Genomic DNA, 9,075 nt, shown 5'->3' on the forward strand with positions numbered 1-9,075 from the left:
GTCTACGTAGAAGAATCTTCAGATGGCATGGCGGTACGGAGGCTCTTGCCGATAGAAAAACACCAGAAGCTGTTGATCTACTGTACCAGCGAAGGATCTAGTTTGCTGCCTTTGAAAAAGCTGAGGTAGAGATGGACATTAGCCACCAGATCGGCTGGAGAAATCAAGAAGAAAGGCAGACGGAGCGGCGGCGGTGCAAAGGCAAGATGGATTTGTGAAATCCGGAAGAAAGGCAGAAAGGCGGCGGCGAGAGGGTGTTGGAATTTATATGGGCCTTTTAACCTATATATGGCACAAAGTGGATTTGGCCCAAATAAATTTCTACACAAGAAGATAAGTCAAATTGGTGGAGGTAGTATGAAAGTTCAGTCTTATACCCCTCAAAAAAAGAAGGGCGTGATCTGCGCCGACCCAAATTTGGACCGGTCGAACCAGCGTTCACTAGTAGAAAAAGGGGGCTTTGGTCCAGGCCGGGTAACCCCATTAGTCCCGGTTCAGTCCAGAACCGGGACCAATGGGTGCATTAGTCCTGGTTCGTACGGCCAAGGCATTAGTCTCGGTTCACCTGGGCCCTTTAGTCCCGGTTCATGCCACGAACCGGGACTAAAGGGTGCGATGCCCATTAGTCCCGGTTGGTGGCACCAACCGGGACTAAAGGTCTAACCTTTAGTACCGGTTGGTGCCACCAACCGGGACTAATGGCCTTTGAGGCATTAGTACCGGTTCATGCACGAACCAGTACTAAAGATCTAATTTTCAAATTCTCCTCCCCCTGGACCGCCTTTTCAGTTTTAGAAAAAACAAAAAAAAATGATGAAAATGTCAACAAAATAAAATAAAATAAGTTTCCCATGTGATATGTGGTCTAGTTGTTGGGAAAATTTACAAATATGAATTTCGACTTTATTTACAAAATCTCTCTAGAATTTGTAAAATGGGCATAACTTTTGCATACGAACTCGGATTAAAAAGTTTTTTATATGAAAAATAATCTACTCGAAAAGTTACATCCAATGGAGACTGCCTACGGCTTGTTTGCAAATTTGTAGAATCCTCAAATTTCAAAAGGAAAAAAAGTTATGCTCAAATTTTAGCTTTTTTAAATTTTCATTAAATCTGGTCAAACTGTGGTCAAACTACTTATTCAAGAAGTATTAGTGTTACTAAATAATTATTCAAGAATATTAGTGTTATTAAATAATTATTTAGTTTTTTTGAATTTTGGTCAAATCTGGTCAAACTATGGTCAAACTGTGGTCAAACAATGGTCAAACTACTTATTCAAGAAATATTAGTGTTACTAAATAATTATTGTTTTTTAGAACAATAGTTTCAAACTCAAACAGTGAAATGTGTGACTTCATGCTCAAGCTAAAATCCTGAGGGTTAATAGGATTAACATCTTACTATTGTCAGGAAAACAACGAGTGCAGACTTGGAAACGAGGGAGAATAGAACCTGGAAGTTCAGCGTGCTCAGGCTAGGGGAGTGGGAGGATGGGTGACCGTCCGGGAAGTTAGATGATTTGGAATGATGAAGGGTGATTAGAGATTAAATTGAGCAGTGATGAGAGGGGTGATTAGAGATTAGAGATTAAAATAAATCAGAAATTTAAAAATAAAAAAGTTACCAACCGAGACTAAAAGTGGACCTCCAGGCAGCGGCCACGTGGAGGGCCTTTAGTCCCGGTTCAAGAACCGGGACTAAAGGCCCTTATGAACCGGGACTGCAGGCCCTTTTTCTACTAGTGGTTGTACGATCTACTGCTCAGGTGCTGCACGATTGCCTCTTCCTCCCACGTCTCTCTTCTTAATAGAAAAAAATTTCCCAACGTGCAGCCATGGACAATGACACGCGAGATTCAAAGCACCTCCCTGCGCGTCTCCCCTTTCGTTGCCCACGCCGCCATGGACGACGAAACGCGAGCCTCAAATTAAAGCACCTCCCCCGCGCGTCTCCCCTATCGTTGCCCTCGCTGCCGGTCACCGTCGTCTGCATCGGTCGCCGTTGTCGCCTCTTGCGTTTCTCCCTAGCAAACATGTGCCCTCGCTGCGGGCCATGTCTCTGGTGGCGCTAGTCACCGATCGCAGCTTCGGTGTGTGTCGCCGGTTGTAGCTGCGGTGCCAGTCGCCGTAGTAGCACGACTGACGACATGCACTACAAGCACCCAGTCAGTCATCGTCGTTTGAACGGACGTAGAAAAAACATCACCGGTTGTAACAAGAATGACAGCCGGTTGCAGCAAAATCGATGTCGCCGCCGTCGTGAGGTCACAACTCCGTCTGCTGGATGTAGCAAAAAACTTTGCCGGTGGTAGCTAAATCCACTACGGTTGAATCTTTATTATCCACGGTTGAAGCTTTTTGCAACACCGGTTGAAGCTTTTTCCCTGTTGGCAGTAGCCAAGCAATAGCATCGGAATTTAGTGCTTGAAGCTTTTTCCAACGCCTGTTGAAGCTTTGTGCGATACCGGATGTAGCTTTTTGTTGTGGCAGTGGTTGGTTCTAGCATCTGCCGCCGTTGGTTGAAGCTTTTCGCCGCATCGGTTCTAGCTTTCCAGAATGCCAGTTGCAACATCAGGGGGTGTCTCCCTTGGTGCTCTCATCTCAACGTCCACCTTGAGCTCGTGAGCCATGCCCCCCCCCCCCCCCCCCCCCCCGCCTTGTGAGCTCGCAGGTGATGCCCCCCATCATAGTAGCGCCGGTGCTTGGCCCTCGATGAGTGCGGCCATGCCTTATGAGCTCGCCGACCTAAGAGCAGCGCCGCCCCGTCCTCACCACACTTGCCAGCCATGGCGCCGCCCGCTCACCGATTATTCGCGTGAAGGAAGTGGGTCGCATAAAAAAAGCTGCTAAGGGGTCCCATGCATCAACGCCTCGCGCGAGGAAGTGACCGGCTGAAAGATTCGGCCGGCGTGTAGACAGGAAGAGTTTCCCAAAAAAGAATGAACGTTTAGTCTCATGACGCCTAGAAGAAAGACTTGGACCAACATGCTGGCATCTAACATGGTCCCTTTGGATGAGAGGACAAGAGAAAACTACAGTACAAAGTTACACTAAGTGTTTGTCAATTAATTTGGATCCGATGGAGTAAGCTAAATGCGCGCTCACGCGACTACTGGTTTTGACCCATATATGTGAGATCACCCATGGTTGAGAGGCCGCTCACACAGAAAAATGCTTAGAAAAACCGTTGCCATTTTCAGCCCAAGATGGTGAGCTGTTTTAGAATCAGGTGAGTTATTTATGCCGAAGTGATGCTTCACTGATTTTTTTTAAAAAAAGTTTAGAAAAGGAGGATGACCCCCGGCCTCTGCATCTGAGCGATGTATACAGCCATTTTATTAATTATTCTCACAACACCTTACAAAGTAATACAACAGTAAGACTAAAGCCGCCGTCTAAGCACCTCTATCCAGTTGATGAAGGGGCGCAGATAGTCTGGGCCTAATACCAAACAGACATCGCAGCCAAACCTAACATCTAAGACCTGAGATCCCATCCAGGACGCCTGCCGGGCATGGGTCTCACCGGTCCGGCGTGCACTCAGAGGCCGCCGCCGCCAACTGCCACCGCTCCATCTTCAGAACTGTACTGATGCATCAACCTTGCTCGGTCCAGCTATCGTCGACGCCACAACGGCGCCCAATGGCACCTCCTCCCTGCGCGCAAACAGCTGAGCACGTCGCGGTCGCCACTGATACACCTCAGCACCATGCTACCAAGTAGCATCAGCCGACACAGCTTGAAGTCTTTGAAAGAGCTGTCGTGCGTAGCACCTGCCGACCAGGCATGACAAAGCGTAGCACCTGTCGGCCAGGCATGACTTGACATCTCCACCTAAGCTCCGTGCAAGATGAAGCCGCTCCACCTCCAGCCTCTCTGAACGGGACGAGAGCACCCCAGGAAGACACAGCGAAGAGTTGATCACCACAATCACCACGAGAGTCGGACCAGCCGACCGCCATGGCGAAGCGACACCACTAAAGAAGGAACCGCCGCCATCAGGAACGCCAAGAACGCGTTGCAGCTGTCCCACCTCCCCGCGGACCCAAAGCGGCGCCTTCAAGAAGGTGACGGAGCCGGGCACCGCCGCCGCCCAACCAAAGTTGTGGGTTTTCATCCGGGTGCAGGGGGAGGCGAGGGGGAGGGAGCTGGATCTCGAAGCCGCCTTCAAGAAGGAAACAACGCCTGGAGCGCCGCCGGCGTCGTGGCCGCCGCAGCCGGCCAAGAAATTACTCCGATCCAGAGCTCCCAACCCCACATCCGCACAGTCCGCCACCGGATCCGGCCGGACTGACAAGGAGGAAGCAGCAGCACGGGGGCGCCGTCTTCAGATCTAGCGAAGGAGAGCAGCAGGGGATCCCTCCACGCGGCGCCCGCGTCCACCGCCAACTCGCCGCCCGCGCGGCCGAGTAGACGCGGCCCTCTACTCCGGCGAGCGCCGCCCGCCGCCAGGACGACGCCGCCCTCACCAGAAGAGGCCGCCGCCTCAAACCCTAGGCCTGAGCCCGAGCGGCGTCGCGGCCGAGGGCCTCGCCGCCACCCTCATCGGCGGCCGCGCGGGGGACCCGGCGCCCGTCTCCGGCGGCGGCAAGGACAGGAACGGGGAAGGGGAGGAGGCGGACGGGGGGATTGGTCGCCCCCGAGTCGCCCTTGAGAGGGCGACGTGAGGGAACGGGTATGATTCATTGTGTCGTAAAACTGGCAGCTGACAGCATGCACCTCATAACAGCGGAAACACCATGCACCGTTGTCATTCCATTCCACGAGCCAAACTCCGAAAATTGCAGACCGCGGCGAGCGATTCACTGCTAAATCGAATCAAAAAAGATATAATGTACCGCATCTCAGGAGGGATTACCCCAAGCAGATGTTGCACACAGCTGTTACTTGCTTCAAACAAGGAAATGAAAAATGCAGGATGACTGATGGGAAATGAAGATAGAACATGAGCCCAAGATGACACTCACACAAAACAAAATAGCATTCAAGATAGGCACTACTAAAATCCAACAGTTGGTTCAACAAATCCCAGATTCAGGTTATCATGCATCTCTAAAACTAAGACCACTCGATAACTAGATCATTTATTTCTGCTCCTCTACTTTAAAGCTGACAAGTGGAAGATGTTCGCATGCACAATGGAACACATCGGTACTTCATCGGTCAATTTCTTCAAAGGGGGAGGAAACTGCACCGGGATGTCATTGCTTCAAACTTGGAAGATGGGTAGATGCCTGTAAAGGAAATGAACTCATCGGTCAATTTGAACTTTCCGTACTGGTTACTGCAAAGATTCTCAGCGAGTATATACAAGACATAAGAGGTGGTCTTCGGTACAACCCCCCCCCTCCCCCCCCCCCCCCCCCCAAAACGTATAAAGGGTAGGGGCGGTCATTTTCGCATGCCGTATAAAAATACCCGCGTCGCCGTACGGCGCTGTCGCGTACGGCCGCCCATACGCGCCCACGTCCCGCATGCACGCCCGCCCGCGTCCGCTGCGTACGCCCGAGTGATTAAAAAAAACGATCGGCGAACCCTATCTTCACGCCTCACCCCGCCTCCTCTCGCGCCGCCGCCGCCGCCATCTCCGGCAGTACCTGGCCGACGGAAAAAAAACGCACGCGCTGTGCGCTACGCCGACAACCGCCTCGGTCGGGCAGACGCCTCCGCCGCCGGCAGCTCGTATCCGGCGACAACCGCCTCATGTCTGACGAAGGCAACGAGGTACGCGAGGCGCTGGCATAGTAATTTAAGAACGGATTTTAATTGAAAAGATGTTACGTGATGTTTGAATGGATATTTGATTATATATGAACGTGTATAGATTGAGGCTGAAATAGGATATGACGGTGATGATGGCGGTAGCGAGGACAGATCATTGTCATTGGATGAAGACGAACATGACGGTGAAAATTATATGAGTTTGGATGAGTCTTACAGTGGCAATGTAAGTGGTCTGCATGTTCTCAACCATATTAAATACAAGCATACGCGATGACAATAACATGTTCGACTGTGAACAGATAGGAGGGGATGATAACAATGAGGATATGGATGTAGATGATTCATATGCTGAAAGCGGAAGCCATGTAGGTTTAGAATTATGTAGGTTATTTTAAAGTGAAATTAAATACGCATCAAGTCTTACATATCATATTTACAATTTGCGCAGATGGAAGTGGAAGGGTACTATCAGTGGAATTTTATCGATGATGCCAATGACGAAAACGATATCGATGCATCTTATAATGACAGCTCGAGCAAAGTAAGTAGTGTAAAGTGAATACATATGATACTCCTTATACAACTACTTACTGACATATACCGTTGATTGTATTTTTTTTCAGAAAGAGGATGGTGACGCGTGCGAAAACGACGATGATGCCGATGGTGATGAGTGCAATTTTGATACTGGGTACGATGAATACCAGCAAGAATCACTGGACAGGCATTGGACGGTGATGTCCACGACGTTCAGGACAGACGAGGAGGCATATGATTTCTATAACGACTATGCGAAAAAGCGAGGCTTCAGCATTAGGAGGGACAACTTGAAATATAGTAAGGGTATCGACGCACGTAGGCGGTTGAGGAGGTTTCTCTGTTCAAGATCTAGGAAACGACATGCCAAGTTTTGTACCATGGAAGGGAAGAAGCGCAGGCTGAGAGCGGAGACTCGGTGCTATTGTGAGGCCCATCTAACTGTGAAGGTTGACAGAGAGCGCTCCATTTGGTATGTCAGCAGTTTCAGCGATGATCATAGTCACACTCTTGCTAGACCAGATGAAGTTATATATCTTCGATCTCATAATCATATAAAGGAATACCAGAAGCTCGAGATCTTAGCAATGGCAGGTGCTGGGCTCAAAAAACATTGGATTTATGACAACTTTGTTAGTAGGTATGGATCATATGCACTGGCTGGTTTCGGGAGGAGGAAGCTTTATAACATGTGTTATAGGGAGAAAATGAAGTTGCTAGCAAAGGGTGATGCGGACACTGCAATTGGTATCATGATGACGAGAAAGACAAGGGATCCAGACTTTTTCTTTGAGCACACTGTTGACGCAGAAGGAAAGCTGAAGAACATGTTCTGGTGTGATTCTCAGTCACGTCGGGATTACCTTGACTTTGGTGATGTAATCGTCTTCGACAACACTTACAAGATGAATAGGTACGGAATGCCATTCATAGCTTTTGTTGGTCTAAACAATCATCGTTGCACCACTGTGTTCGGTTGTGCAGTTGTGTCAGATGAGACGGAGGATACATACGTTTGGTTGTTGCATACCTTCTTAAGAGCTCATTGTCAGAAGAAGCCGAGGTCTGTAATTACTGACGGAGACGCGGCCATGATAAGGGCCATAAGGAAGGTCCTTACTGACGTGTGGCATCGACTTTGTTCGTGGCATATTGAGAAAAACATGCAGAAACACCTCCACCACAAGTCCCTTAAGGAGTTCAGGTCTCTTATTTATTATGCCACTACACATGATGAGTTTGAGGCGAGATGGGCAGCTTTTAGAGCTAAATGGGAGTCCAAGAAAACTGAAACATGGTTGCGTAGGATGTACCGGAAGAAAAGGCTTTGGGCTGCGTCATATCTCACCGGTGGGTTCTTCCTTGGTATGCGGAGTAACCAGAGGAGCGAGAGTCTGAACTCTTGCCTTCATATGCATCTTGACTCTGGCATGATAATTGTTGATATGGTTGTGCATTATGAGAACTACATTGTTCGGCTCCGTGAGAACGAGTCACACGACTACTGCCTGTCCACACAGACACTCCCTGTAGCATTACTCGACGACTTCAAATGCATTGAAAAAGGCACTGCCCGTGAGTTCACTGCGGTGAACTTTTACCTCTTGCAGAAAGAAATGAAGAAGGCAGCGGATCTTGAGATCATAGATAGACTGAGTGGAGCCGTCAGTAGGAGATTCATAGTGGCATGGAAAAATAACAGGCAACTGAGATTCAAAGTGGACTATACACCTAGTAATTCAGAAGAAACAATGAAGTGCAGTTGTGATAGTATGAAACGTAAAGGTCTTCCATGCAAGCATGTTCTTTATGTTTTAGCCAGGTTGAACACGCAGGACTTACCTAGGTGCTTAGTGCTGCGAAGATTCAGCAAGAATGCTAGAGGTGGACTGCCCGTGAAACGCACTAGCGATTTCTTCGCATGGGGATGGGCAGGTACTGAGGAGAGAACTAAGTACAGTGAGTTGACTATTTTGTCTGCGGAAGCAAATCATGCGGCATGTCATAAACCATTTCTATTTGATAAACTGAAGGCTGCTCTGGAGGATGTGATAGCAAATAAGGATGTTGAGGAGGAAGATTATGTGAGACAGCATACAGTTGCACATGATGATGCTTTTGTGCCGAATCAAAATCATGTTTTTGTTGATGATCCAGAAAAAATCAATACGAAAGGAGCACCGAAAGAGCAGAATAACAAAGGCCGTGGTAAGGAACCTGGCGTGACTACAAATGGTAGACCCAAAGGTTTTGATGAGAAACCTGTACGTCTATGCGGTTTATGCAGAGGAAAAGGTCATTTCAAAAACAATTGTCCTGAGAATCCAAAGTATGTGCACACCATTTCATTAACGTTCTTTTCTTGTTTAGTTAATACTTTACAAAATTTTGACGTATATTACAATCTTTCTATGCAGGAACATGGCATGATGATCATAGCAAAGAAATGTTTAAATAAAAATAACAACTTCTGATTACAGTTGACGATTTATTTGGTTGTCTTAAAGAATAGTATTTACATATTTGTTTCGTTACATTGATACGAGAGACTTGTAATCGGTGTTTACTTATGTCATATTTGTTGGCACTATACTCGTTGTTCTTAATATGATATGCGACATACAAATTTTACGTTATAATATGATATGCGTATACAAATATAACATGATATGTATTATATATATATTCGCACAAATATATGACTTTGTCAATAAATCATCCATGTTGGGCGATCAGAGGCGCTACACAGCCGCCGGTTGCTTTAATTTTAAAAAAATAACGTTAACAGACGCCAGTAGGCGCCGCGGAC

At 47.8% G+C, this 9,075-nt stretch overlaps 1 pseudogene; it reads left to right on the plus strand.

Moving 5' to 3' along the window:
- The first annotated feature begins 6,740 nt into the window (after positions 1-6,740).
- Positions 6,741-8,740, plus strand: LOC147983853 (protein FAR1-RELATED SEQUENCE 5-like; annotated as a pseudogene).
- Positions 8,741-9,075: the final 335 nt, after the last annotated feature.

Source organism: Triticum urartu, chromosome 2A (assembly GCF_056163025.1).
Source record: "Triticum urartu cultivar PI428250 chromosome 2A, HENAU_Tu73, whole genome shotgun sequence".
NCBI classification, from domain to species: Eukaryota; Viridiplantae; Streptophyta; class Magnoliopsida; order Poales; family Poaceae; genus Triticum; species Triticum urartu.